The sequence below is a fragment of the Apteryx mantelli genome, chromosome 2 (assembly GCF_036417845.1).
Source record: "Apteryx mantelli isolate bAptMan1 chromosome 2, bAptMan1.hap1, whole genome shotgun sequence".
Taxonomy (NCBI): domain Eukaryota; kingdom Metazoa; phylum Chordata; class Aves; order Apterygiformes; family Apterygidae; genus Apteryx; species Apteryx mantelli.
Window position 1 is genome coordinate 149,163,317 of NC_089979.1, and position 4,511 is coordinate 149,167,827.

Genomic DNA, 4,511 nt, shown 5'->3' on the forward strand with positions numbered 1-4,511 from the left:
TGCCAAAAACACATACATGCAACTATACAGAGTTGTGTGTATAGGCGCACACACACACAGAGACTATCAATCAAATGTGCTCCTTTTCACGTTGAGTAGCGTGCAGTCTGCAATCTACACTCTATAGTAAGTAGTATTTCAGTTTTGAAGCTGTCTGGCTGAAGGATAAACCTCATTAGAAAAGAAAGAGAAAAATAATATTCATAATACCTCACTGTAGTCCTATTCCCATTTATTACAAATCGTATACTTTCATTTTTGTAAACTTGTGATAAAATATATATGCTCACAGGAAAGTGTTTAACCACACCGCTCCAGAAAGAAAATGTATGAAACATTTAAAATGCTCCTTTTACGTGATGTTTTGATTTATTTTCATAGTATGATTATGTTTAAATACCAGTGCAATTCAGCCTGACCTCTTCCTTCTGCAATGAAGTAATGCACACACCATTTACAGTCTTTTAAACGTTTAGCTGGGAAATGCAACAGCGATGTCCACCAGCAGTTGTACTAATGGGGAGAATTCTTTTGAAAATCTTCAGGAAAACCTAAGAGGTCATGTGCATTTTCACACTAGGATTGCCACATTATTAGAGTATTATTATTATTTATTATTATTTGTTAAGTGCTGGACCATGTCTTCAGGTATTGACAAGCATTAAATAAACCTTTTCCTTTTCATGACTCTGGGCAGAAATATGTATTTCAAATGAGAACTTGTTTTCTAACCCTATACCCTGCTTTTAAATATTGCTGTGCATATTTTGCTCAAAGAGGATACAGTCAGAAAGCAGTTAGAGGCTATCACAAAGAGTACAGTAACGTAAATATGATAGGGTCAAAGAACAGTATAATAGGATCCTTCTGCTATTTTAAAATCAGCCAAATGTGACTGCAGTACTTAAAATTTTCCGTAAATTCTAGTATGACAACAAATAAGAATGTATAACTAAATCTCCCAAATGTGTAGGACAAAGAAATGCCAACCGCCACTCTGAAAAAATCATAATCTGGCTAACACAGTTATGCCTAGGAGTTTTATTTTTTTGTAAACAAAGCAGCAACTTAGAGTTCTGCTAAGTGTTTTTTTAAGTTTTATTTTTTCCGTGAGGCCTGAGGTGTCACTCACACGTTAGAATTTTGTGCAATTTATAATCATCACGGGCTAACACTGTTTCTTAAGTTTGATACTCCCGGTAGTTTTTAAATAGTTTTTAGCAGGAGTTTCTGGACACATACTACATGCCATGTTGTTTACTGACCCATAATCAAAATGCAGTGACCTTCTACCCTTTTTTTGCCCCTTGACCCATGCTGAATTCAATGCAGCCTTTATAAATTTGCAAATCCTTGGACGTAAAGGGGATTTGGTGAGGCTTTGTTCTGAAAGGATCCTAAAAGTTTGCATTTTTAATTAGACAAAGGTAAAGCAACAAACATTGGGAAATAAGATCCTTTCCTGCACATAGGTGATCAGTCTTAATTCCTACACTCGGGAACTACATCCCCAAAAACATATCCTCCGAACTGAAAAGCAGTTGCAAACATAGGAGATCAGAAGGTTATGAATTGCACCAAATTAGCAATGTGGTACAAATCACTTTCATGACGTAAGGGATGGCCAGGCCACAATCTTCCGGCGCTCCTCATCTTCAAGGACTGTGTGGATCCTGGTGACCCGGGGAGAGGGGAGAGCCAGCGATTTGATCTGGAGCTACAGGCGCATTCCCTTATCTCCTTTCCTATCAGTCAGTTTAAAGGACACCGTAATTATGATGGTGATAAAACAATGCCCGCTTATGTGTGCTGAATAAATAAAGAATGTTTACAGCCCCAGAATGTTTCAATTCCAATTAAACGCTATCAAAGAAAAGCCCCTCTCCCTCCCTCCTTCCATCCCCCCCACAAGTCCCTATTTACCTTGTTGGTTGTAATATGTTCCTATGAAATAAAACGGCTTTCCAGTTTGCTATTAAGGCCACCTTGGGGGGAGGGGAAGGGGGGGCGAGAAAGAGAGAGAGAGAGAGTGAGAGAGATTAGACAACACGCACTCCCAGTCCCACAAGGACTTGGGTTGCCTGCATCCTCTTTCTTATTTGTTTATTTTTCAATTGGCAAATGCGTGATGATGCAGGGGTAAAAGGCACTTAGGGATGCAGCTCCAACCACTGGCCGAGGGAGTTGGGCTGAATTAATGTGGCGCCCTTGGGTGCTGTAGGAGGGGGCTGGATCGCTCAGTTCCGACCCCGCTGGGGCCCCTCCGGAGCTGGGTCTGGGAGCCTTGGAAACAGGAGCCTGAAAATTCATCCCATTTACTAAGACACAAGGATCATTTCAAATATTCATTGTATCAGCAAATCTCATCATAATCAGATTAAAACAAGGTTTGGGGGAGTATTGCCTGTGTGGCTGGGCTCTGAACACTGATTGGACTACAAAGAAATCAGAAAACGGGTTCTTCTCGCGTGCCTAAGTTGCGCAGAAAAAAAAAAAGAAAAAAGAAAAGCAGTATTTTTGCGAGAAAGGGACACTTAAAAAAGCAGTGATTATGCATTCCATCCTGGATAGTACATTCCTCTCAGACGTTGTTTCCCTTTAAACTTCACGTTTTATATTTCTATATGATGCTCTTATTTATTTGTTTGTTTTAAACTCCAGATAGAAATTATTCCCTCTGTAGAATACACTGAGATAGATTTATACTTTGCGCTAGTTTGTTTTTATCTTATCTCATCTAAGGGAACAGCTTTTCTACATTTAAACTTTAAAATGTGTATTTCATGGATTTGTCTGGGGCAAAATGTTTATATCTATTTTGTCGAAGTGAGCGAAGAACTGAGGGTATTTTCAGGTTTGCTAGATAGATGCAGGCCCTTTTCCTTTTGAAAGTTTAGACCTCCAATACCCTCAATTCTACTGGCAGAATTAGGATGGACTTGGAGGGTCCTAAACGTGACCATTCACTAAGGCGGGGGGCTACAGCTTGCAACAACGTGCTCGGCAACTTAATCTTACACTAAAAAGAGCAGAGAGCGAAAAAGAATGGAATACAAACTCCCCCGACATTTGTAGTCACTTCCAAGGTGGACTGTGTATTTTAAAGCTGATGGGAACGTGTGGGTTTTGGAGCAAAAAGGAGAGAAGGTAAGTGTTTGTCCTTGTATCCGCCAGTTCGTGTAGAAACAATGAAAGAACAAAGGGAACCACTTCTCCATTTGAACATTTTACATTTTCTTCCTCCATTTGAGTCTTACTGTGAAGGGCTGGCGGGTGGGCTCGCTTAACTTTACCTTTAGAGGCTGTGCGGCGGAGCTGGGGTGCAAGAAATGATTAGAAAGTTGCAGACCGATTTAAATAAAAACACGTTTACTGTTGAGGACGGCCACAGCAGCAGTGCCCGCAGCAGCGGGCAGGCAGAAGTTGCTGATTTCATGGCTCTAAACTCACCGGTTAGTCCCCTCAAAAGAGGGCAGCGGGCAGGGGCTAGTGCGGCGAGCGGGAGCGGGGCCGTCCCCAGCGTTTCGGTGTTCCCCCAAGTCATCACTATTGTTTGTGGGGCTCCACCAAACCACGGCAGGCGCCTGAAAACGCGCTCCCGGCAAGGATCTCCGTGGTAACTAGCGAGGTGGCGAGAAAGGAAGCAGAGGTTAGGAGGCGAGAGGGGGGGAAGGGGGGGAGAGAAAAATCTGCAATTATTTGCAAATCAAATAAATTGCATCAAAGAGCAAAGAGCGGGTGGGGGTGGGGTTGTGTGCAAACAAACATCGCCGGCGCTCGGCTCCGCGGCGAGAGGCGCCGGGCGCGCAGCCCCGCCGCGCACCGCTGCGAAGGGCGGCGGGCGGGCAGCGGCCGCAGCGGCCCGGCCCGGCCCCGGGAGCCGCGGCCCCGGGAGCCGCGGCCCGGCCCGCCCGCCCGCCGCACACGCGCCCGGTGTCCACGGCCAAGGGAGGCGAGCGGCGGGGAGGCGGCGGCGGCGGCAGCCCCAACTTGTTGTGAGGGAAGCGCCGGGCGGAGCGGAGCGGAGCGGTGCGGAGCGCTCCCCGCCGGGGCGGCGCGGGGCCGCGGCCGGGGCCGGGCGGCCCCCGCGGCGGGAGGCGCCGCCCGCCATTGGCGCGGGCGCGAGGGCTCTCGGCCGCTGACCTTTCACCCCTCCCCCTCCTCCCGCCGCTTCCTTTGCCGCCCGACCACTTTCTTACCCACAGTTCCTCGCGCCGGCCGCGCTCGTGCCGCGCTCGAGCCTCCCGTAACCGTCCCCCTCCCCCCGCCGCGCCCCTCCCCCCGCCAGCCCGGGAAGAGCCGGGCGCGGCGCTCGCTGCCCCCCGCGCCCTCACGGGAGGGGCCGGGGGGAGCTGGGGTGCCCCTGCGGGGCGGTCGGGGGGTGCCTGCCGCCTGGCAGCGGCGGCGGCGGCGGAGGAGGGGGTGGGTGAGGCTCGCACGAGTTTAAAGTGGGACCCCTGGGACTGGCGGAGTTTAAACCGGCCCCGGCCCCGGCCCCGGCCGGCGTGCGA

At 48.5% G+C, this 4,511-nt stretch overlaps 1 long non-coding RNA gene across 1 annotated transcript; it reads right to left on the reverse strand.

Moving 5' to 3' along the window:
- Positions 1–233: 233 nt before the first annotated feature.
- LOC106489970 (uncharacterized) lies at positions 234–3,587 on the reverse strand. Its single transcript, XR_001293504.2, has 3 exons — positions 3,451–3,587; positions 1,924–1,985; positions 234–1,745 (listed from the first exon to the last, which is right to left on the reverse strand). It is a non-coding gene; the product is annotated as an uncharacterized lncRNA (long non-coding RNA).
- Between the last annotated feature and the right edge of the window lie 924 nt (positions 3,588–4,511).